Here is a 27,585-nt window from a genome sequence, read left to right on the forward strand (position 1 = left end):
GGAGCCACACTTAAAAATATATTAATTTTGAAAAAATGCTATTCTTTCTGATGACGGCAATTTCCCTTACTCTCAATATTTTGCGTCTACATTTGTCAAAATAAAAGCTTAGAAAAATAACTTTAATTATTTATTCTCATCATTCCCTATTATCTCAATCCAAAATCTATTATGGATTTACTTATAAAAGTGATCACTTAAAAACAAATTTAAGAAACAAACGACATCTAAAAGAAAAGTGACTTTTTTGCGGGGGGGACAAGTAGAAACTTAACAATATAAACAAACCAAAATCATTTCACAGAGCGGGCCAAAATTCCAGTGAGTGTTTAGTTATAAAATACTCATAAACTATAATTCACATAACCAATTGAACTAGCATTAAAGTATCATTTCACTAATTCCTTAGCAAATAAAAGACTAAATATAATTTTGATCAGTAATTTATGCATTATCCTATATAAAATGTGTCTATATAAAGTAATTATAAAAAATGGAGTTAAATATTTAAAATATTTTCTTTTAAGAGACAGTGTCTCCCTCTGTCACCCAGGCTGGAATGCAGTAGGAACATCTAGTCAGACTCTAACTCCTGGGCCCAAGTGACCCTCTAGCCTCAGGCTCCCCCAAGTAGCTATGACCAGAGGCATGTGCCACCATACTCAGCTATTTTTTTCTTTCTTTCTTTTTTTTTTTTTTAATAGAAATAGGATCTCACTATGTTGCTCAAGCTAGTCTTGAACTTCTAGCCTCTAGTGGTCCTCCTGCCTCAGCCACCCAAAGAACTGGAATTATAGGTGTGAGCCACTGCACCTGGCCAAAATAAAAATGTACAGTAGATTTGTCATGAAAAAAGCATATTATTTACTTTTAAAAGATTAGTATGCTACAGTTTTCTATGGATATAAGAGCTAAGATCATGGTTAATTTTGTATTTTTTCTTTCATAAAGCAAAATCTATAGGATTTGTTTTTTTATATGATGTCACTCAAGGCTTATAAAGGTCTGACTACATACATTATTAAAAATCTACATTTTCCGTCTCAAACAATAATGAAAACATTTTTTTACATGAATTAGATTCTATTATGTATCAAATGTTATTGATGAATAAAAAGTTTGGTAAAATGTAAATCTAAGAAAAAGCTGAGTTCTAATATCAGCTCTACTATTTACTAAATGATTGGTCTTTGTTCAGTTATATATCTCTCAAATTTTTCTGACCTTACATTCAAAATTAGATTAACAAGATAATCAGTATATAATATAGAAGTCACCCAGTAAATATGGTTCAATATTGGACCAAATGACTATATTAATGGACTTAATAATGGACCAAATGACTATATTCCACTTCTAAAATTAAAAAAAAAATCTAAGTTTCAGCTTTTAAATTGCCTTGAAATCCATTTAAACTATAATACCTATAAACGAAAGTCAGTCTCATTTTCAAACATCAAATCTTGGACAGACAGACAGGCAGGCAGACAGATATATAGATAGATATTTTTGCTAGCATCCAATAAGAGCACTACAGATATCCTGATATAAGTATATTCTTATATTCTATTTGCAAGAAGGTACAGTGTGTTGGGAAAAATAAGCAAAAATATTTCTATTTTTATATTTTAATACAATTTTTTTAAATGCTTCATGTCAGTACTCCGATGCACAAAGATCTTCCTGAAATTCTGAGTTTCTACGTCTCAGGTTTGGTTAGAATTCTTAGCACTTTTCTCTTGATTGGAGAACACCTTGAAAATCAGCGGCTCTAAATGAATATTCTTATGTTACTATAGTTCAGAATGATCATTTTCAGATGTTTGCGTTTTACAAGTAGTTTTTGATCTATTATTGGTAATAAATAAAGCTCTAGAACTTATAAATCATTTGCAAAGATCAGTCTACCATAGTTAACAACATTTAAGTGTTTTGTTTCCTTTTTAAGATCCTATAGTTAGTTTTACAGACAAATATTAGTGAGCATCCACTATGTTAGGACAAGTTTAAATTAAATATATTAAACAGCCAAAGACTTATGATACACACTTGGCTTATTCCAATGGGAAGCTGAACACTTAAGCTGGTATGGATCAGTTATGCCACTTAAAACCAGTCAAGTAAATAGAATTCATGGAAAGAGTATACAGGGGAAAGAGAAGAGATTTCAATATTTCCGAAGTCATGCTCTAGATAACAGTCTCAAACAAAGGAAAACTAAGAGAATTGTCATCAGTAGATCTGACATAAAAGAATCAATAAGAGAAGTCTTTTAGACACAAGAGAAATTATAGCAGAAATAGACTTAAAATATCAAGGTCAAGCAAGCACGATGGAAATGTTATTTACTGAGCACCCTTAGCTCCGTAATAAATTCTGAGGGGATAATAAAAGCAATAATAACATAAACGTATCAATAAAAAAAAGGAAGAAAAAATATGGTATCTATGCCTTAGATATTAAAAACCGGGTTGTCAAACCAAGGCTAGTATAGTCAGCCCTCCCTATCTGTGAATCCACATCTATGAAGTCATCCAACCACAGATAAAAAATATTTGTGGGGGGGATGTGGAACTTGGATCTGCACTGAACATGTGCAGATTTTTTATTCTTGAAATTATTCCCTAAACAATACAGTATAAGAACCACTTACAGAACATTTAAGTTGTACTAGGTATTATAAGCAATCTAGAGATAATACATAAATTATAGACAAATATTATGCCATTTTATATCAGGGACTTAAGAATCCATATACTTTGGTAAATGCAGTAGGTCCTGGAATCAATATCCCACAGATACGAAGGAAAGATTGTACATAAAATAGTTAATGTCCAATCCAGGCAGGGAAACGGCATGTGATACATAGTACCTAGCTGATGTTTCCCACATGCAGGACAAACATTCATAATCAATGACAACTCTCTTTCCAACTGAGGCCAGGTGCCTTGCTCAACAAATTGTTCTAAGGAGTCATGGCCAGTTGACTGGATTTAGCAAGTGAGATGCAACCTATTCACCATCACCCCCCCACTTCAACCCATGCTCTTGACCTTGTTCAAGAAAAGTTCATAAAAAGGAAAAATGGCCAGATGTGTTAGAGTGGTTGGAAAAGATTTCAAAGAGGAGGGTAATTTTAGCTAAATCCTGAAGGATTGATTGTATTTGGGCAGACTGAGTACACAGAAAAGAGGAGGCAGGAAGAGTGAGCTCAAAAGTCCAGTATGACCTGGCAGAGTTCAAGTATAGAGAAGATGTATTAAAAGGTCATACAACTTTAATTAATTTAAAATAATTTTTGTAATGTAAGTTTTTAGGTCCATCACATACAGTTGTGCATATTGTTCAATATGAAAAAAAGAAAAAAATCAAGGGGGCAAGTGGAAGCTAAAAGTTATATGCCCCAGCCAAACAGTATATCCTGGTATACATCCACAGGAAAGAGGGACACCTTGCATAATATGCACAAAGGCGCCATATGGGCTACAAGTGACCCTGCAAATAATAAATGCATATTATAGAGAAATTCAAAATCACATCTGGTTCTAATGAAGAAAAAATAAAAGTCACCTGAAATCCCACAAGCCAAAGATAATAGCTTCAATATGTCCTTGTTTTTTCCTCCAGACATTCTTATGAATACACACAAATACAATTATTTTTCTTATAAAAATGGGACCATGGTTGATTTGTTATATAGCTTAATTTTTTTCACTACTTTACTATTTATTGTAAACAGCTTCTCAGGTGTCAATAATATACTTGCATATAACATTTGAGTGTTCGTATACTATTCTGCATATAGATGTATAATAAGTTAACTTATCCCTTATTTTTGGACATATAGGTTCTTTCTGATTTATCCTTATAAATAAAACTGGGGTATAAAAAAGAATAATCATGAGATTTAAAAATCATTGATGATTTTATATAATGTTTATTTCACTTGGAGAATTGGGGTTAAATAATTTTCATAAGGAGAAATCAACCTAGTATATTTCATCTCAACTACTTAATCATAAATAATTTAAATTCATGTATACTATTACTTCTATACAAATACAAATATTATTTAAGTATCAGTTAAATTCACATTATAATTACAAATAATCTAAATTTAAGTACAATTTTAAACTACAATTTCTACTTTCAAAAATTCTACTATAAAATTATGTCCCAATAATTTAATAAAAGCAATATATGCCCATATGTAATACAGTCAACAATCCCAACAGAAGGTAATAAATATATCCTATTATGCTTTTAGCTGTTAAAATTCAGGGAAAAGTGCAACATGTACATATTTTTCCTGAAAACGGCAAAGTCTGAATAACTCAGAGATTGATTATTCAGAACTTCAATTATTAAAGCCTTCTGATGATTTTCTCTTCTTTCTGTTGTTCTATTTAACTTCCATTCTCCTATGTAAGTCAGCAGGAAACTGAAAACTAAGGTGTAATTTTAATCAGGTAAGCATCTAATAGTACTAGGAAATAATAATGAAAAGTCTTTCCTTGCTTAATGACTCAAACTCCTTAGCCTAGAATTCAAGATTCTTGCTCAAGTCAAATGACTTGCCATTTCCTAAAGACCTCTTTGCACTTCCTAGCACTTAAATTTTCCCAGTATTTGTCTAAGTGAAACTGACTTTCTCAGAGATTCCACCTGTGAGGAAATACTAAACAGTGTGCCAGGGGCTGTAAAAAGCACTTTACATAGTCTGCTCATTAATACTTATAATTTTATCATGAAGAGATATAATTATTATACCTATTTCATATATGAGACAAATGAGGCTCAGAGAAATTAAGTAGCTTACACTACATGGCTCAGCTAGAAACCAAAATTCAATTCTGGTTTAGTCAAAGAAGAATTTTGACTAAAATTTAGTAAAGGGAGAATTTATTACTGTCAACTCTTAAAAAACAATAACCTCAAATAAAACAAGATTTTACAATATTCCTCTCCCCCTTAAATGGAAACATGATTAGCGAGGAGGCAGCAAAGCAGTGGGCTTCAAGTAAAAATAAATACTAACCCTGATTGATAGGCTGAAACACTTATATTCTCATTAAATCCTCACAATATTCACAAAACAAACCCTGTATAGATAGCTAACACATTTATACAGTTAGGTAAATTTTATAGTGCACAGTAAAGATCCATAAAATAAATGTAAATGCCATTTTTCACATAGCAAACAAGCAAAGGTAAAAACAAATGATAATGTTTTCATTGCTGACAAAGGTGCTGAGAATCAGGTATACTCATGCACTGCCAGTGGAGGCAGAAAATAACACAGGTTTTTCTGGAGGGCAATTGGGAGAATGTATCAAAATTCTCAATAATACACATAAAGTCTTAGCCTCACAGTCAACTTCTCTAAGTTTAACCCAATGAAACATTCACAAAATATTAACCACTCCATTGTATTTAATACAAAAAAAAAACAAAACAAAAAACTGGGAACTAAATGCCCAATAATGGCAAACTGTTGAATAAAATATAATATCCATACAACAGAAAACTATATAGCCATTAACAATTATGATGTAGTTATATATTTTCATGAAATGGTCTTGTGTTATAGCAAGTTGGGATTTTTTTTTTTAAGCATGTTACATTTGAGAATCTTCTCCGATTCAAAAATAATAGTTCTCCTGTATAATTTTATTACTTATGTTTTGAAAGATGGGAAGGGGAATAGCAGATAAGGACCCAGTGGATGGCAAGGTATCTGATTCATTGGGTCTGAAACCAAATAAATTAAAGTATGCTTCCTCAAAAAAAAAATGTTACAAAATGTAAGAGGCTAAGTTTTATACATCCTTGTGTACCGTGTGGTACATGTGTGTTTATCTAAAAATATATAAACTAAAAAGTAAATAGTATTTGACAGTGGGATTATGAGTGCTTTTTTTGTTCATTCTAATTGTTCGTATGTTTGCTGAAGTGTCTTCCATGAAAAAAACACTGTTAGTCCAATTAAAAAAGTACTCTGAAAAAAAATCCTGAGTCTACATTCAGCTCACATTTTTCCTGTTATGTATATAATCATAAATTTTTATGTACATGCCTTTTACCTCCAGTGTTCACTTTAAAGACCTTTTCTACATTTTTGTTCACCTTTATACCATCTACATCATTTAATACAAATAGAATCTTCCTAATTTTGGTATGTGATTATCTAAGATATAGATGAACTCAACTTAGAGATGGAGAATGTGAAACTGAAATAGAGATAATGAACACAGTAATGGTCGCAATGCACGAGACAAACAGCAACGGTGAACTCTTCAATAATGTATCCCCACGTTGTCTGTTAGTTATGGCTCCTATCACTAACCACCAAAAGTCCTCCAATACTCTTCTTGCTAACATCAATGTCTCATACCCCAAGTTCATGTCATTGTCTGCTTTATAATCTCTCTTACCTGGCTAACAATTTTCTGCCAATAAGTAACTCTTCTCAAACCAATTCATTATCACCTCCATAATTTTGCGTATGCATTCACTACCTAAAACAATATTCTCCTCCTCTCAAAATCTCCAAATTCTTATATTTATTGTACAAGAACCAATTAAACTCCCATCATTCCTATGTCTCTAAACTTACAGTCCTTCCTGACATTTAGTGGGTAAGTGCTAGGACCTTTGCAAATGCCCCAAGTTGAAAATGCAACAATGCATGTAAAGTGCTCAGCACACTGCACTTAGCAAGTATTACTAATTATTGTTGATGTCATCATTACTACACAGACCTTTGATGAGGAATGCGCAATATATTAACATCAGAAGAAAACACAGCCACTGTGAGAACAGTGCTGAGCAGTTAGCAGGCCTTATTCATCGGCTAAGTTACATGACTCCGTCACAGCATCCTCTCAGAGCATAGGCTTCAAGTCATGCCACACAAAAATTACATGTTTTCAGATACAACAGTCCACATCATTTTGAATAGACAGAATATTAAACCTGTGGATACCAAGGTCAACTGCATTGCCCTTATAAAAAAAACTCCCAATAGTCAGGCACTTAATCCTCAGTAATTATTTTATGTGGCTTCTATGTAGGTATCCACTTCCAAGTTAATTATTTGCTTAGGTAAACCTGGTTTGTTACCACATGAAGCTTTTTGATAAGCATAGACAGGGCTGGGGGTGGGGAGGTGTGTATGGCTGAATCATTGGCTGCACCTCCCTCCAGAAAAACCGCAAAGCACTGGCTGTGTACCAAGTTCAGGAGGAGGAGGGCAGCTTTCTTCCATGAGGCCAGCCAGGCAAAACCCTGTAATTGCAAATGGTTAGGTTTGATTGGTCACACATAGAATTTTGGCCTGGAACCAGTTTCCTCAGCTATCATCTTACTTATCTGCTTCCCTTCAGTTCAACTTTTTGAAAGAGAAAACTATACACACACTCTATCTTCCCTTTCCTACCTCCTACCACAACCAAAAATTAACTCTTGGCTAAAGTTATCAGTGGTTCCCTCATGTTACCAAATTCAAAGTCTACTTTATCATCCTTTTCTTTATATAATTCTTAGAATCATTTGATACTGTCCAACATTCATATTCATGTTGATATGCCCATGCTGAGCTCATGTTCAACACTTCATAGCCTTTCCTCACTTGTCTTATATAATATTATATCATTCAGGTTTTCTACATTTTCTAAAAAAAAAAAAAAAAAATGGCTCTTCAAGACTCTTGTAGTTTCATGCTCTTCTCTCTAGCCACCAAAGGTAAGAGCTCCCCAAGGATCAGTCCTGGGCCCTAGTCTTGCGCTATACTTTCTTCTTAATCCATCTCACATCACCCTCACACACAACATTAATAGCAACCTAGATGTGGGAAAAAAATGCATATCATTCATAAGCTTCAGATTCATTTATCCTGTTGTCTATTTGACATCTCTATTTGGGTATCAAAAAAAAAAAAGCTTATGCTCAATAGATCCAAAACTAAATTCTCGTGTTCATCCTTCAAAACTGATCCTTTTCAGTATTTTCTATTTCAGAAAAGGATCATGTCATTCATTCTTTTGCTCAGTCAACCACTTCACTTTCTTCTCTTCCCCCCTACAAACACAATCTATCACTTAGTCCTATTGATTCTACCTCTTAAATAATCATAAAACTATCTATATTTGTATCAACGGCCACCACCCTAATTCAACTGCCATGACCTCCAACCTAATCTTTTTTAATTCTGTCATAGCTATTTTCCCCACTTTTACTGTTGTTTCAATCTCATCTACCTATCACAAAATAACCAGTCTGATCTTATAAAAATGAATCACTTCATTCTCAAGCTCAAAACCTTTCAATTCCTTTTCACTGGAGTCATCATGATTTGCTCCCCACCACACACACATAAACCTTATTTATTCATTCAACAACTATTGCTGCACACTATCTCTGGGCCAGATTCTGTGACAGGTATTGTGGATACAATTACAAACAACCTAACAACCTAGACTAGGTCATGTGGAGCTTAAAGACAGGTATAAAAATCATTGCACAAATACATAATTAGTAGCTAATCATTAGCTACTAATAGTTTAATTAATTAGTAAATGTGACATGAAAAATATTTCAGAAGTTAATACAGGGACTTATAAAATGAAAGGAAAACAAGTATTGGTTTAGAAGGTCAAGGAATTCTTTCCTCATTTTATTCTACTGTCACGCTCGCTCATTATAGCGTTCTTCTTCAGTCTATTTGTCATGCTTTTTAAGCTACCCGGAATTTGAATACCATTCCAAATTCGGTGAGCTTTGAATCCAAAGTATTCCAAATATAAGAAGACAGGAATTATACTAGGAATAAAGAGTTAAAGACAAGAATAAAAAGATTATTCTAGGTGATAGTGGCAACAGGGCTTAAGTCCAGTGGTAGCAATATCAGAGGTGGTGGTGGCGCCAGTGCCTGTACACTACCCATACTGGTTCCATGGAACACACAAGCAGTAACACCAGCTGCAAGTCTTCTTTTCCTGTCAATTTTCACAACCTGGTTTTCCAGAGTTTCCACTGATGACATAAGCTACCAAACAGTTCTACATAATCTATGTTTATTTATTTACTTACAATCTTTCCTAATAGAATATAAGCTCAATAAGCACAACTCACATCTAGGAAGGAGCAAATGGCATGTGGGAAGTCTTAGAGGCTTGAAATAGCACTGTATATAAGAAAGACTTGTTTTTTTCTAGTTCACATAAAGTGACAATACAAATGAAGATTCTTCTAGGAATTACTTTCTCACAACAAATGATTTTATATCTGCCTGCATAAAATAAAAAAAAATCTATATTCAATTCATTGACAGTTTTGACCAAATTTTAGTCATATTTAAAGGCCAAGAGAGAATTTAAAAGTATACCATCTTATTCTATTAAGCTGAAAGTACAAATCAGGGATCAGCAAACCATGGCCCATAGACCAAATCCAGCCTGTTACCTATTTTTGTACAGCACATGAGTCAAAATAGTTTTTACATTCTAAAATGGCTGGGAAAAAATTAAAATAATAATATTTTGTGACACATAATATTACTGAAATTGAAATCTCAGTGTCAATATATAAAGTTTTGTTGGGACACAGCCACACTGATTCTTTTATGTATTTCTATGACAGCTTCAATGCTATTAACAAGCGCTGAGGAGCTGCAACAGATATCATGGCTGGCACTCTCACTAGTTTGCACTGCTGCTCAGGACACACAAAAAATCACAGTAACATAGCATAACTAATAGGAGTTTCAAGGGCCTTATGAACTGCTGTAATGTGACATTTAATTTTTAATACCAGCATATGACAATCATATAAAAATGAGAAAAGAATAGAAAAGGAGACTTCAAATGTCATTTTTAAGGCACAATGAAGTGTGGACTATTTTATCAAATTAAATGGCAATTCATTGTGGTTATTATACAATGGTGATATAGCTGTGCTGAAAAAATAGCATATATGTTGATTTTTTTAAAAGTAGCATATCCTTGACTAAACTCTCTTTACAGTCTTTCCAAGACACCAAAAGCAATAGTCCAAAAAATTAGAATATTTAAAATGGAATATCTCATCACAGTAGAATTTCTTCACAAAGACAAAAAAATAAAAATGAGTTTCTGAGTGGTACATTTGTCAACCAACCAAAAAAAGCAATTTATTAAAGATAACTTAATTAGTGTTTAACTGCAACCAAAGCAGAGTGTCTAGAGAAAATAAACTTGCTTAAAAGCATCAGCCATTCAGCAAGCACAGCTGCTCAAAATGTTGAAGATGCAGAGAATATCATCAATATGTCCAATGAAGAGATAAGGCAAATGAGTCCAAGTGGTTTTGCTCGGCTCTTCATGAGTCCACAGATGTCAGAGATTCTGCTCACCTATTTATTTGAAGAGTCAATGCTGAATGTGGAATGACTTAAGAATTAGCCTCTAGGAATTTTATGTATAGAACATGATAATATTTTCAGTAAAATTGAGCAAACACTCGTTCAGTGCAATCTGATGTGGAATCTGCTAAGATGTGTTACATATCATGGTAGTTAACAACAGAGAGTAGAAAGAGGCTTAGTTGGACAATGCTGCAAAGCTTGTAGAATGTTAAGTCTGTCAAAATTTAAAACCTACAGTTATTTGCTGCATTATTCATCAGTAAATACTTTGTAAAAATATCTGAATGTAAAATGTGGTATACAACTAGTAGTGTCAACAGTGAACCTCACTTGCTCTTGTAGACTTGTCCACTGTTGGTTGTATGATTTTTTTGACAGAATTAGACACTGAATATCCTGATTAACACATGGCAGTTGTTTGATGTCTTAACAGTGGTAAAGTCTAATTGTGATGTTTCACAGTAAGAATCAATGCTGATATTTTTCTGGCTGAGGAGACTTTTATCCTAAACCACTTTTAGCTTTAGCAGTAGACATAATAATGTTCCTTAGCTGGGCAAAGGAACATTACATGCCTGTAATCCCAACTACTACATGGGAGCTGAGTGAAAGGACTGCTTCAGTTCAAGAGTTTCAAAGGCTGCAGTGAGCCATGATCCTGCCACTGCACATAAGCCTGGCAAGAGTGAGACCCTGTCTTTAAAACAAAAAAATTAAAAAGTAAAAATATAAATGTTTCTTAATGAGCTCAAGCTAAAATTACAAGGCAAAATGCTGCTTATATGCAAAATTCATACCACATTAAAGTCATGGCAGTAACAACTGATGTTACCTGAATCACAAAGTAATGTCAAACTGCTTTATATACCTCCAATGCTGTCAAAAGTTAAAAGAAGATATTCATTCCAACACACATTTCAAGGAGTATCTTTTTTTTTTTTTGAGATGGAGTTTCGCTGTTGTTACCCAGGCTGGAGTGCAATGGCTTGATCTCAGCTCACTGCAACCTCTTCCTCCTGGGTTCAACCAATTCTCCTGCCTCAGCCTCCTGAGTAGCTGGGACTACAGGCGCGAGCCACCATTACCAGATAATTTTTGTATTTTTAGTAGAGACGGGGTTTCACCATGTTGACCAGGATGGTCTTGATCTCTTGACCGAGTGATCCACTGCCTCGGCCTCCCAAAGTGTTGGGATTACAGGCATGAGCCACCGCGCCCAGCCAAGGAGTATCTCTTCTGACCTCAAATTACAGCTCCAGCAATGTTTTTCTGCCCTTAATGCAAATGCAAAGAAAATTTCCATGTTCCCAAAACCACTTAACTGCACAACTGAGGAACCTCTACTTCAATTGGAATTGATTAATCTGCAATATAATACCTAAAATTAAAAAAAATCAAGAAAAGAATCTAACGGAATTTTATAAATGCCTTCTAAGCAATGAATGTGATCATAGATTGCAATCAAATTTGGTAGTACCTATCTGTGTGAAGACATTTTCAAAGATGAAATGTTTAAAATCTCATTATAGATCGTATTAACAGATAAATGTTTGTAATCAATTCTGGTAACAGAGAACATTAATTTAGAACCATAATTAAGTAAAATGCTAGCTCCCAAAAAGGAATTTCATTTTTCAAATTCATGCATTTTAACTACAAAAAATTGTGCTCAATAATTATTATTACACTTTGAATTTTATCCAAAAACTGTGGACATTTTCTCTCTTATTACAGTTTTATGTTTACAGGATATCTTCAATTTTGCCTGTTAGCACACAAACCTTAAATATCTATACATTATTTAGCCCTTTGCTGAAAAAGTTTACTGATCTCTGGTCTAAATCATTCAAATTCTACTTGTGTTCAAACTATATATCCATATGAGGTTATTTTGACTTTGGGAACTGGGTGGATAGGAATTCAAAGACAAAAGAAAATGTGCTTTCTTCTCATTTTGATATCTGTATATAATCACTAAGATAAATACTGATAGCATTTCAAAATCCCAAAGACAAATGACAGATATAAGTTAAGAAATAAAATGCAACAAAATACAAAGGAAAGCTGAATTTAAAAGCTGAGAACATCATCAACTTCTTCCATCTGCTTTTAGTTTGCTATAAAAAAGGGTAATATTGTATTAATTTTAGGTAATAAAAATATTGGTTGAAAAACTAGAGAATATGATTATTTTAAAAAAGAAAGAAACTATAGGTCCAATAAGACAAATACTAACAGAGACAAATCTTGTCTTCCACTACATCAATTCAACTCTTTACAAACTGAGAGTATGAGAAAAGAGGATAACCTGAAAAAAGATAAATATTAATTATTCTATATAATGACTAACCTTGGTGCCTTTCCATCAGGTGGCAGCCATCAGGTAAGCCAAGATGGGTGAGTACAAGTACATCCAGGAGCTATGGAGGAAGAAGCAGTGTGATGTGTGCTTTCTTCTGAGGTCCACTGCGGGCAGTAATGCCAGCTCTCTGCTCTCCACAGGGCTTTCTGCCCCACCTGGCCTGATAGAGCACGCTGACTGGGCTACACGGCCAAGCAAGGTTACCTTAATTAGAGGGTTGATATTCGCCGTGGTGGCTGAAAACACCCAGTTCCTAAGAGTGCAACTTAAGGCAAGCCTGTCCACTATGGTGTTAACCAGCTAAAGTTTTCTCAAGCCTTCAGTTTGTTACAGAGGAGTGAGTTGGATGCCATTTTGGGGCTCTAAGAGTCCTGAATTCTTACTGGGTTGGTAAAGATTCCACATATAAAATTTTTTGAGGTTATCCTCACTGATCCATTCCATAAAACGATCAGAAGAAATCCTGACACCCAGTGGATCACCAAACCAGTCCACAAGCACAGGGAGATATGTGGGCTTGACATCTGCAGGTCGAAAGAGCCATGACTTGGAAAGGGCCATGAGTTCCACCATTTGATTCGAGGTCCTCGCAGGGCAGCTTGGAGAAGGCACAATACTCTCTGGCTCCACCGTTATAGCTAATATAAGTAAAGCTTGTAAAATTCATACCTAATAAACAATTTAGGACCGTCAATCATGTCTGCTTACAGGTGTTATATGTCTATTAAAACTAGTCTGCAGATTGTTTCATGAATGCTTCGTCAGATTAAGAAAGTTAAAGTGCAATAATGTTTGAAGACAATAAGTGATGGTGTATCATGTTTCTAATAAGATAAACTTTTTTGTCTTTGCTTCATCTTATTTGGGAGTTATATTGCAGTGTATAAAACATACTGTGTGGTATAATAGGTTTAAAATAAATTCTTTAAAAGAGAAGTATGGAAATTAGCCCTATAGACTGTCTGGTGCCTGTGATAAAACCTGCAGCTTTATTGGGGTGCTGGCAATGCTCTGCGGGTTTACTTTCAAGTGTCTGGGTTAGCCTAAAGACAATTGCCTCAATCTCCACAGTACCATTTTAAGTTCACATAGAAAGCTCCTGGCTCAGTGCCAAGGCTTCATGGCATTCAACTGTCAGCGGAAGTGGTATTTCCACTGGTGTGTTTTGAAATTGAATATCAGATAAAATTATTAGCCTTAAAGTTGCTAAGCTAGCAATCAATAGTAGGGTGGGAAGCTGGCCAGCCAGCGGCCATTAGATAAATACCTTTCACGTGTGAGCTTAGATGTCAACCTTAAAATACTTAACTATAACACTAATTTGTGATCATTATTAAATCCCTTCAGTCACACTAGGGGGGAAGTAGTTGGCTTTAAGTACGTCATTCTTAGTCCGGTCAGTCTTAGAAACATCCTGGGTTATCCACTCTGTCCACTCTCACAGGCTACAGAAAAAGTCATACAAGTTCATGGTTTCCAACCTTACGTGTTTTCTGCAGTTATTTCTCTTGTTCCTGGCCAAACTACCCTAAAAATCCTTTCCAATTCCACATGTTTAGGCCATCACTTGTGCGCCCACTTTCACTGTAAGTATACCACCACACTGCGTTTCTGTTTGCATCGTGTCTTCCAGAAGAGTAGGCTACTGTTTTCCAGGGTGAATTTGAGTGTACAAAAGAAATTACCCAATTCTAAACTCTGACTTTGCTGACTTAATTTAAATGCTTGTTTCTCTGAACCAATTTTCTCCTGTCTTCTCTAGAAGTTTCAAAAGGCTCAGTGAATTGAGTTCCAGGAACTCACACCAAGTTCAGAAAAGTTCTTGAGATCTAAATTTCTTCTCAAAAAAAAGAAAAAATCTTAAGTCATACATTTTGATTGTGTAGGGGTTCTTCAACTAAAGAACTAAATGTCTATTATACAACAACAAAAAAAAAGACTAAACTTGGCAAAATAAGAAAGAATCATTCCAGTACACTGGCGAAAAGTGGCTTTTTCTTCATTAATTAAAGATAATTTAGCATAATGTTGAATAATCATTTTAAAGGCATTGAATTTTTATAGAACAGGTTATATGAAATCCCAAACACATTCTCAGCATTTCAGCATACCCCTAAAATTCATATTTCCAAACATTAAAATATACTGTTTAAATCTCATTCATTATAGGGATACTCTTTATTATATAATATATAAACAGAATCCTTAAAATACATAAACAATATCAAATGGCTTCAGTTAACACTGAAGAAGCACTCTGAATGTTTCCATTTTAAGTTATAGGGTCAATACCATGTTTATGATAAAAATTTTAATATTTAAATCTGTGTAGTGTTATACTATAAAAAACAACTATACATTTCACAAAGCTTAATACAGTCAGTAAACATGACTCAAGCAATACCATGAGAAAGAGAGAGCCTGAGAGAGTGAGAGTAAGAGTGAAAGAAAGACAGAGAGAATGAATGGAATCCAAAGAAGGAATATTAAGAAATGTCCCTGCTTGCTTCTCAACTCAATCTACATATTTTCCCTCCAAGATTACTATCATGTTTTAACTCAAAGACAGTAGACTTAGAGTAACACTTATTTATTAGGATGGTGATGCTCACCAACCCAATTAATCAGACCTTATAAATGCACTGACATTTTTATAAAGGTTCTCAATATATCATATCAATGTAATACATGTTCTGAATGCCTAGACTTTGTATTATAGGAAACAGACCTCATGTTAATGTTCATACTGAAAAGCCATTGCGGTAGAACGGCAGAGATAAATTAAGATTTGTACAACAGAAGAAAATATGACTGTTTGCAGAGAAAAAAGAAAATAGATTTACATAACCTTACATTTTGAATACATATATAACAATTAAAAAATACTTAGCCTAACTCCACAAGAAGATGAATGTGTGTGTATATATGCATGTGTAAAGACCTTTATGAATGATAAATGTGTATGACTTAGACTAGGGTCAGGTATGTTTACTACCTTGAACATTTAATACTAAATGGAATAAGCAAGTTTTAACTATATAAACCCTGCAATAATAAAAACTATCTGAACTAATAAAACAGAGCTCTAGGTTTATAAGTTATAGATTAATAATGCATTAAAATTGCCATACACCACTGAGATGATTTCTGAATATAAACAGAAGCATTATGACAGTGTGGATTAAAACCTGCATATTGATTTCCACTAATATCAGAAGACAAAAACACAAAAACTGTTCTTTTTAAACTTCACAAAATTTAGTACTCATAGCTGTATAAGACAACGTCTTTAATCTTATATATACCATTTATTAGTAAAGGGGAACAATGTTCCCAATATATTCGCCTTCAGTTAAGAAAATATACATTTATAAAGAGTTGGAGGAGAGGGAGGAAGAGATAATAAAATAAGTGGGTGGAAAATGTAAATAACTGAAGAATCTACTTAAAAGGTATATGGGAGTTTCTTGTACTATTCTTGAAACATCTCCAGAAGTTTGAATTTACATCAACAGTTACCAAGGGGTGAAGATATTAAATTTAGCCAAAAGTTTCCATTTTTACTAACTACAATATTCTGTTTGCAACTATTTTCTATTTTGAAAGCCCATATAATCTTTCTTCTCACCCAATTGCTGCTGTACTTAATCAAATTTAATTCTGGAAAAAACAATACTAGTCTTAAATTTTTTAAAAAAAAAACATAAGATTAAAAACTTCTACACAAAGAATAAACTCCAAGAGAAAAGATGCAAATAAAATGACTATAATAATCTTTTGTTTTTTATTTGCAAGTATAAATTGGAAGAAAAACAAAAGCCTGGAACATAGCATCTGTCATATCAGAATATAAAAAGATGATCCTGGCACAAAATGAAAAAGCTCTAATTCATTTGCAAATCAAGCCTGCCGGTTCCATTTCAAGCTGGCGGTAACTGTCAAGAGTTAACAAGATAATCACTTTCAATCCTGCCTTCAATGGTACATTACACTGTTATTCCATTCAATAAGGCCGTTCTTTGGGGCACTAGATGAATGGTTTTCATTTCTAACTCACACAAAAAGTTGTGCGGGGGAAAAAATCCACGGGGCTTAAGAAAGAAATCCCTTTATGGGCATTTATCTGCCGGTACTTGCTTTTAGGCAAAATGAGATATTTTGAAACATCAGTGTCCATTCACTTCCTCTATTCCTTTAGGCCCTTAATCCGCTGGAAAAAAGAAAATAGTTGGCATATGAGAAAAGTGCAAAAGCAGTTTCATTTTTTAAAATTATCAATGCACATTAAAAAAATTATTAAAATGATTATATGGAAATACAATGCTATCATATTCAAAAGACAATATTAACCAATCTCCTTATCTCATGGTAACTCATGTCACTTTCTTAGATTACTCACCTATATTTTGGGTAAAATGAAGGTGTTTAAAATTTCACATTTAATTCTTGGTGTGTTCATAATGAATTGCACTCCTAAAAAGGTTAAAATATCTTTCCAAATCATTCCTAGTTCAATGAAAATGAATTTTAGCTAGGTGTACCTTTATAATGTATTTATCAAAAAGCATTATAAAGTTTTTACTATTTCATGATTTAACTTAATTTTACAAACAAATGTAGCTAAGACAGCTATATACTTATTTTTGCAAAAACATTGAAACTACACATTTAAAAAAACAAACATATTTTTGCTTCATACAAAAAATATAGAGTGCAAAGACTTACATGTATCCACTAGTAATAGACAATTAGGCCATCTTTAAACTATAGTCTATGAGAGTAAAAGAATATTAAAATCTCTACCATGACTGCTCATGTGGTCCTATAAGCATCAAATCCATCTAACATCAGTATAAATTTATAAGAACCATCTGTGTATGAATCACAATTTATTATTCAAGTCTATTTAACAATAGCAACAATTAATCTTTCCCCACCTACTCCCTCAATTCAGGAAATAATATTGCTATATATTGCCATGTAAATCATAATCTCCAGTGAAGACTTTTAATCCTATAATCCCTTATTAGAGGAAAATATGGATTTTTAAAACTCATAGTACAAATGTCCTATGAAGGACTTAAAGTCCTTCTAAAATCATTACTTCAAAGAAAAGTTAGTATATTTTATATCCAAAGGCTTTATGAAGTTAGAACATTCATGTTTATGACTACAAAGCCTACATGCTTAAATTTTAAAATTCGGATGATTTCATGAATTCCATATGACATGGGGATAATCCTTTTACAAAAGGGAGAAGTTCTTCTGAAGCAGCCTAAGTTCACCCAATTCTTCCAAGTTTCAATCTGACTAGTCATTTATTATCCAAAAGGTAAAAGTTATCCGTGTTCTTAAAATAAATTACAAAAGGATGGAGGAAAAAATGTATGGGAAAATAATTCAGAAAGTTTTATATTATCAGATAGACTTGGTCACTAATATTTAAATTTTAGATTAACAATCTAAAGTTTGTCATTGCGAACAAATTATAATGAATCTGTATACTTTAAAGTCCTTATAAAATTTAAGTTACGGCAGAAAACCAGGAAATTTAAAACATAAATGCCTATACCCAAATCTATTATGTATTTTTTAAAACTTGCATGGTAATATAAAATGACAATAATGTTCAGAAAATCTTACTATGCCAAATTTTAAACCCTTGGTACCAAAAATGTTAACACACAAAGTAAACAGTGAGTATTATGGTATGCTCAATAAATTATGATGGAAATACATGACCACAATGTGTAAAACCAATCCGTGAATTTACAAATTCCTAAAGAACCCTACAAACACAAAGCTACTGGCAGAACACAATTCTATTAGAGCTTAGTATTGTGAATCAGTTCCCATGCAGGCTAAGGATACTAAAGTCTTCCTATCATTGAGGTACCCTATCCTTTTGTTGGGTTCCAAGATGATGGTTAACTTGGGAGGCAGAAATGTTTGATCTTGCAGCTTCAAGCTGCCCTGCTGCAGCCTCTTTCCCTTATTAGATCCCTGGGGTTAGCTTTAAGCAAACACAGCAGCAAAGGCAGCAGGGAGTATGATGGATCTCCTATATATCAACTATTGGAAGACCAATGAAGAGTGCTCGAGGAACAGCACAAGCCTTGGACAAAAGCTTTTCCAAGAGTCTCAAGCAGGTTCCAGCAAGCAACCTGGTGTACTGCATTACGTATGCAGTTGCTTCTATCCATTACTCACACTGGTACCAGGAAAGGAAAATCTTCTGTCTATAGAAATACAGCTTCTAACTTACAGGGATATCTACTAGCATAGTAAACATTTGCTTTTAATTTCTTTAGTTAAAAGAAGTTCTTCAGAAATTACATTAGAATTTATTCTGATATCTTCAAGATCTCAAAAAAAAACAACAAAAAAACAGGGTAATTCCTTAAGAACAGGTAAAATAAGAAATCTGTTTTCTGAAAATACTAAAAGCATGGTAGTAGGGAAAATAAACTTCATTATCAAATGAGTAAGGTAGAAGGGAAATAAACTTAATTAGCATGTAAAAATGAAATATTTAAAAGGCTTTCAAAATTCGAGAATATAGTAAAACTTCAAAAAGATTCTCGTATATCATACACCATAAACTAACAATAGTTATATTAACTAACCAAAAAATTTTAATGAAGAAAACTAATGAAATAATTTTCTAAATGTCATTTAGACACACTCTTGGATATTTTAAACATATCTGAAATGAATGCCCATAATTCACAAAGAGCTCCCAAAAACCAAAGTAGTATATAAAAAGGTGAACAACATAACGGAATAATTAAAAATGAAAATTAATTGGCAATTCACCAAGAAAAAAATAAATCAGCTATTACTCTATAAAAAGATGTTCAACCTTAATGATAATATTTAAGAAATAAAAATCAAAATATAATCCTTTTTGTTGCCTTCTCAAGTAGCAAAAATTTAAGATTATAACCTTTTTCAAATTGGTTGTAAGGAAATGAAAGTCTCATATAATTATGTATTTTGAATGAAAGGGAAATACCTCAAATAATATTTTCTGATGTTTAAAATAACAGAGGAAATATACTATGATTAATAAAAATGTTCAAGAATGTCATGCATTTATAAATGATATGCATTAGAGACATAAATTTAATCTTTAGTATAAAAATTATCTCAAGTCGCAGTATTATTAAATGTTCTGTTTTAATGCAACTTAAAATTAAGACTAATAGTGAAGGAGTGGCAGAAAAAAATGCTGACAGAAAACAATTTTAATAACTAAGTAACATGGTAAGATGTGTATTTATGAACACCAAACAGAATCCAAAAAGCCACCACAATTAGTCTAATCACAAAAATCTCACTTGGAAGTGAAGAGTTACTATTTTATTTATTGTTTTATTATCTTCTGGTGTTGGGGCACTCCTATGGCTATGGCTGCAGAAACACAATAGTAAAAAACCCCAGCCTTTGGGCTCAAGGTTCCAGAATCAAAGTTTAGGGCTGACAGAACACAGAAAATGTAGAAGGGAAATGCTGGCAAGAAGAGAACCACAGAAAGAGTATGACCCAAATATGTATACAAATTATGTCAAAACCCTTGACTAACAGCTAAATTATATAAACTGAAGGGAAATTTTCAGGGAATCCAGCAAAATAGTAGCCAGAGATTAGAAAGAAATATACCTTTGATGCTTTTTACAACTGAGTGTATTAACCAAATACATGTCTCTCTGGTGGTAGAAAGGTGAAGAAGAAAGAACTTCAAGTGTCTGAGGACAGATTATAAAGCTGGTAGAACAGCTAAAAATGAAGCAATCAACCACAGAAGCAAAACAGACAGATTGAGCTCTATTTCTACTTAAATTCTTAGCTGACAATAAAATTACATAGAAATAGAAAAGACCATCCCACAGAGCCAATCTAAAAATATAACAATAGGAAGCCATAACAGTACAGAAATATTAGATAGTACCTATAGTAAAGATCTTTATAGTTTCAAGTAAGGAAAGTACAAAAACAGAGCAAAATAATAATCCCCAGGAGAACACAACAGAATTCAGAGTGACTATAATGTTTTTTTAGGCCAAAAGAAAAAAACAGACATGGAAATAAACAGCGTAAGATAAAAGTAAATCAAAACTATTAGTGAACCAGATGTTCATTTTATCACATATTTATTGGCAGTTATTATAAACTGTTTAAATAGTGAAGGAAAAATAATATCAATGAATGGATGGGAAATCTCATCAGATATATGAAAACTATATTTTTTCAAAAAGGAAATTCTAAAGCTAAAAGTAAAATAGATAAAAATTCATTAAATGAAATCAAGAAAAAAAAACAAACAAAAAAGTAGTGAACCTAAATACAGACAAACATAAGCTATTCAATTTGGAGTACAAGAATAAAAATTAAGGAAAATGAACAGGATCTCAGGATATCTGTAGGACAATAGCAAGTGGTCCAAGATATGTGTAAGGTTCACCAACAGAAAAAGAACAAATGAGCTAACAGAATATCTGAAGAAATAATAGCATAAAAGTTCCCAAATTTGAGGGAAAACACTGATTTACATAGACAAAAGTTCACTAAAAAGTGAGATTTTCAGTTTGGCTAAACATAAACAAAAATCTCTCTTACACATGATAGTCAAATTTCTGAAAGCCAGAGATAAAAAGAAAACTGGCAAAGAGGCCAGAGAACAAAGACACAGTATATAATGAAACAACTGTAAGATTACAGCTAACTTCTCATCAGAAACTATGAAAGCCAGAAGACACTGGAGCAACATATTTAAAGTGATGAGGAAAGAAAAAATTGTCAATCAAGAACACATATGTATTTGAATGATAGTAAAACTATCATTCAAAAATGAAGGTGAAATAGGCCAGGCATGGTGTCTCATGTCTGTAATTCCAGCACTTTGGAAGGCCAAGGCAGATGGCTCACTTGAGCTCAGGAGTTTGAGACTAGCCTGGGCAACATAGGGAAACTTTGTCTCTACGAAAGATACAAAAATTAGCCTGGCACAGTGGTGTGTTCCTGTAGTCTCAGCTACTCAGAAGGCTGAGGCAGAGAATAGCTTGAGCCCAGGAGGCAGAGCTTGCAGTGAGTTGAGATCATACCACTGCACTCCAACCTGGCCAACAGGAGTGAAAACCTGTCTCAAAAGGAGGGGGAAAAAAGAAGGTGAAATAAAGATACTTTTGCTTGGAATAAATAAAATGGGATAGGTTAAAGTAGAATGAAACAAACTAAAGATGCATTTTAACAGGTTAAGCTAAAGGTGTAATTTATAGAGGAACAACTGAAAATAATACAAGGTGATACAGATTTAAAGCCAATAAAGAAATTAAAATGTAATGCTAAAAAGTATACACTACACATACCTGCCAAGAAACTTACTCTTTTCAAGTGCACCAAATGTAGCACACTAAAAGAAATCAATATATTTCCAAAGATTGTCTTACAAAGCATACTTTCTGAATACAACAGAATGAAATTAAAATTCATCAACAATAAAACATCTACATATGCTCAAAATACATAACAATTAAAAGTAGTGCTTACAGAAAATTTATAGCCTTAAATGTTTTTACTAGAAAAAAAGATCTACATTAATAATCAAGTTTCCTCCTATAGTGGCTATAAAAAGACCAAAGTAAACCTAAAGTGAGAGTAAGGGGGGAAAAAAAGAGAAAAAATGATGAAAAAGAAAACAAATGGACTACAGCGAAACAATAAGATTCCATGTTTTTCAAAGAACAAACACTATTAATTTTGATAAATCACCTTTAAAACTCAACTGCTTTGTAGCATAATAATCATACTGTACTATATACTGTTGGTACAGATGACATAACAGATACATAAATAAATAAAACAGAATGCAAAGACCAGAAAAGGACCCATATATGTATACAGGAAATTTATTTTTGCTCAATTATCAAGGCATCAATGGTATTCAATCAAAATGGCAAAGTGTTTTAAAAGATGGCACTGAAATAAATGGCATCTCTATCCCTACCTCATATCATAAGTCAAAATGGATCATAGACATAAATGTAGAAACTAAGCCTACAAAACTACTAAAAGAAAATCTTCGTGACCGTGAGGTAGACAAGGTTTTTAGTAAACATTAATAAGAAAAAACCTGATCAGTTGCAATTAATCAAAAGTAATAGCTTTTTAAATTGTTAGGTTGCAAGTAGGGGAAAAAAAAGTAATAGCTTTTGTTCCTAAAAGAAGCACATTTAAAATAGGAGTAAAAATTTTTTTTTGAGACTGAGTTTCACTGTTGTCACCCAGGCTGGAGTGTAATGGCGTGATCTTGGCTCACTGCAACCTCTGGTTCCCAGGTTCAAGCAATTCTCCTGCCTCAGCCTCCCAAGTACCTGGGATTACAGGCACCCACCACCATGCCCAGTTAATTTTTCTATTTTTAGTAGAGATGGGGTTTCACCATCTTGGCCAGGCTAATCTTGAACTCCTGACAACAGGGGATCAGTCCACCTCGGCCTCCCAAACTGTTGGGATTATAGGCGCAAGCCACCGCAACTGGCCTAGAGTAAAATTTTAAATGGGCAAAAGATTTGGTTCAAGGTAAGGAAACAGAACACATTTCCACTTCTGCCTGTAACAACCAAAACAAGCAACAAGATGGAAAAAAAATCCAAAATGTACTTTTTTAATGTTGTGCAAGATTGTGCAAGACCCTGGAAATTAGGCAAGAAAAAATAGTAACTCCTGAGAGTCAAGAAGCAAATGTATGAAGGCCTGTAATTACAGATCCCAGGGTGAAAAAAGAAAACTCAAGTAGAGCTTGGCAAATTCCTTGATTTGCAGAGTGAGAGCTGACAGTCCAGAGAGAACAAGGTAGTTAAGAGTTCACAAGACAGAGTATAGCAAAGGAGAGAGCAGCACAGAGACAGATCTGGGAAATCTTTGAATAGTCAGCAAAGTACTAATTTGTGCATGCCTGTAAAAGCAAAAGAAAACACAATTTCCAAGAATTGAAGATCACTGCCTGGTCGTCATACAATGTGGAAAATAGTGCCTATTCCAAAAAGCCAGACAGGCAAGACTCATAAGGCATAGGTTAAAACATCCAGGACATTCATGCTTCAATTGTGGCCAACAGTTAGCACTACACTAAGCTCTATTTTACACCTATCAAACAAATCATAAAAACAAGACTTAAGGGCACAAAACTGTTTCCAAGGAACTTAGCTGCATCTCAGAACGAAGGTTAAGAATATTCATAAGACTAAAAAACTATACAGACAAATCCAGTATAATAGTCAGAGATTTCCAATATTCTCTCAATATTTGATAGAACAAGTGAACAGATAATCAGAAAGGACACAGTAGATGTGAACTTCATCATCAACCTATCTGACCCAACTGACACTTAGAGAACACGCCATGTAAGAACAGCAGAACACAAAATTTATTCAAACCATTTATCAAAATATAGCTATTCTGAGCCATAAAAGAAGTCTAAACATATTTAAAAGGATTCAAATTATACAAAGTATGCTTTTTGGTACAATGAAAGCAAATTAGAAATAGGTTACAAAAAGACATCTACAAACTCTTCCAAAATTTGGAAACTACATGCCATGCTTCTAAATAACCCATGGAGAAAGAACATTTCAAAGGAAAACTAGACATTATTTAAATTGAATGAAACAAAAACATACCAGAATTTGTGGGATGCTGCTAACGAAATACACGTATAGTACTAAATGCCTACATGAGAAAAGCTGAAAGGTTGCAAATGAAAGGTATCAGGTTGTATCTTAAGAATCTAGGAAAAAAGGAGAACTAAATCCAAAGCAAGCAGTAAAAAAAGAAAATAGTTCAGAGTGGAAAGCAATGAAATAGAATGCAGAAACACTATGGAAAAAAATCAATGAAACCAAAAGCTGTTACTTTAAGTACATCAATATAACTGACCAATTTCTAGCCAAACTAATGAGGAAAAGAAAAACAGAAATAACAAATTATTAATATAAGAAATAAAAGCAGTGGCATCAGTATAGACTCTACAGACACTAAAAGGATAAAACGAGAACATCCTAAACAGCTTTTTAAGTTTAAATTCAACACCTTAGGTAACATGAAACAACTCCTGAAAAGACACAAACTATCAAAACTCACTCAAGAAGAAATTGATAAGCAATTTGATAAGAAATGGAGTAGCAATTAATCTACTGAAGAAAGTGGATTTGTAGTTAAAAACCTTTCCACAAAGAAAAATCCAGGCTCAAATGGCTTCATGCCTCCATTTTACCAAACAATCAAATAATACAAATTCTGCATACACTCCTTTAAAAAACTGAAAAGGAAATATTTCCCAACTCATTCTTTGAGCCAGGATTACCCTGTCACCAAACACAGACAAAGAAATTGTAAGAAAATAAGACTGCAAACCAACATTCTTCATAAATCAGATGGAATCATTCTAAACACAATATTAGCAAATCAAATGCAACAATACATAAAAAAGATAATATATCATGACCAAGTAGGGTTTTTTTGTCTGTTTGTTTGTTTTTGAGATGTAGTTTCACTCTTGTTGCCCTTGCTGGAGTACAATTGCGTGATCTGGGCTCACTGCAACCTCCACTTCTCAGGTTCAAGCAATTCTCCTGCCTCAGCCTCTGGAGTAGCTGGGCTTACAGGCATGCACCACCGTGCCCAGCTAATTTTTTCTATTTTTAGTAGAGACAGGTTTCACCATGTTGGTCAGGCTGTTCTCACACTCCTGACCTCTAGTGATCCACCCGCCTTGGCCTCCCAAAGTGCTGGGATTATAGACATGAGCCACAGTGCCTGGCCTGAGCAAGTAGAGTTTTATACTAGAAATGCAATAGTGTTTCACATTCAAAACTCAATCAATGTAGTCCCCATATTAACAATTTAAAAAGAAAAGCAGTATAATCCTTTCAATAGTCATAGAGAAAGCATTTGACGAAACAAAACTATTGCCTGAAAATATTCTCAGCACCTTTTTTAGCGCCACCTGCTTGTGGTGCCGCCTCCTGCTCCTCCCACCCCCACTGCCACCCTAGGTCACTGCCTGCAAAACTCTGGCCACCTGGCTCCCCATACTAGCTGCCAATATTTGGAGTTCTTAAAACACGGCAGACATTCACAACAAAGAACAGTCTAAACTTGATCAAGATGTGGATGATGCTGAAGAAGTAGAAGAAGAAACTGGTGAAGAAACAAAAATCAAAGCATGTCAGCTAACTGTTCAGATGATGCAAAATCCTGATTCTTGCAGCCCTTCAAGAAAGACTTGATGGTCTGGTAGAAATACCAACAGGATACAGTGAAAGCCTGCCTAGGGCAGTTAAAAGACAAGTGAGGCTGGGATCGGTGGCTCATGCCCACAATCCCAGCACTTTGGGAGGCAGAGTGGGTGGATCACCTGAGGTTGGGAGTTCGAGACCAGCCTGACCAACATGGAGAAACTCCGTCTCTACTAAAAATACAAAATTAGCCGGGTATGGTGGTGCATGCCTGTAATTCCAGCTACTCGGGAGGCTGAGGCAGGAGAATTGCTTAAACCTAACAGGCAGAGGTTGCAGTGAGCTGGAATCCAGCTGTTGCACTACAGCTTGGGCAACAAGAGCGAAACTCTGTCTCAGAAAAAAAAAAAAAGAATGAATGCTCTCAAAAGCCTGCAAGCTAAATGTGCACAGATAGAAGCCAAATTCTACAAGGAAGTTCATGATCTTGAAAGGAAATGTGCTGTTCTCTACCAGCCGCTATTTGTAAGTGATGGAAGATTAATATAATTTATGAACCTATGGAAGATGAGACTGAATGGAAACCAGATGAAGAAGATGAGATTTCAGAGAAGTTGAAAGAAAAAGCCAAGATTGAAGATGAGAAAAAGGATGAAGAAAAAGATCCCAAAGGAATTCCTGAATTTTGGTTAACCGCTTTTAAGAATGTTGACATGCTCAGTGATATGGTTCAGGAATATGATGAACCTATTCTGAAGCACTTGAAAGATATTAAAGTAGCCAGCCTATGAGTTTTGTCTTAGATTTCACTTTGAACCCAATGAATATTTTACAATGAAGTGCTGACAAAGATATAGAGGATGAGGTCAGAACCAGATGATTCTGACCCCTTTTCTTTTGAAGGACCAGAAATTATGGGTTGTACAGGGTTCCAGATAGACTGGAAAAAAGAATGTCACTTTGAAATCATTAAGAATCAGAAACACAAGGGACGTGGGGCATTTCATACTGTGACTAAAACAGTTTCCAATGACGTTCTTTAATTTCTTTGCCCCTCCTGAAGTTCCTGAGAGTGGAGATTTGGATGATGCTGCAGAAGCTATCCTTGCTGCAGACTCCGAAATTAGTCGTTTTTTACATGAGTGTATAATCCCAAGATCAGTGCTATACTTCACTGGAGAAGCCACAGGTGATGATGATGACGATGATAATGATGATGATAAGTGAGGTAAAGAAGTGAATGAGGAAGGGGAAAAAGAAGAAGATGAGGATAATGATCCAGACTATGACCCAAGAAAGATCAAAAGCCAGCAGAGTGCAAGCAGAAGTAAAGCAGAATGATCTACCTTCTGCTTCATCGGAAAAGATGAATTTACATCATTTGACAAGCCTATTTTCAATTTGTTGCTTGTTTGCTTGTTTTTATAGCCTAAAATAAATATTTCAAGTACAATTTTAGTTCTTATAAGATAATGCCTTAATTGTATACCAATTCAGGTAGAAGCAGAGGCCTAGCTTGAATTAAGGGTTATACTCAGTTTTTACCACATTATTGAAGAAGGTACCAGTTTTGGAAAGAGATA

The 27,585-nt window shown here is 34.0% G+C and overlaps 1 protein-coding gene and 1 pseudogene across 1 annotated transcript in view; one reads left to right on the forward strand and one right to left on the reverse strand.

The window, feature by feature from the left end:
- The window catches only part of RSRC1 (arginine and serine rich coiled-coil 1), a 459,685-nt gene that overhangs the window by 268,724 nt on the left and 163,376 nt on the right, over nt 1–27,585 (reverse strand). The gene's annotated exons all lie outside the window — the stretch shown is intronic.
- LOC100390923 (nucleosome assembly protein 1-like 1) lies at nt 25,994–27,333 on the forward strand (annotated as a pseudogene).

This window comes from Callithrix jacchus, chromosome 17 (assembly GCF_049354715.1).
Source record: "Callithrix jacchus isolate 240 chromosome 17, calJac240_pri, whole genome shotgun sequence".
Taxonomy (NCBI): Eukaryota; Metazoa; Chordata; class Mammalia; order Primates; family Cebidae; genus Callithrix; species Callithrix jacchus.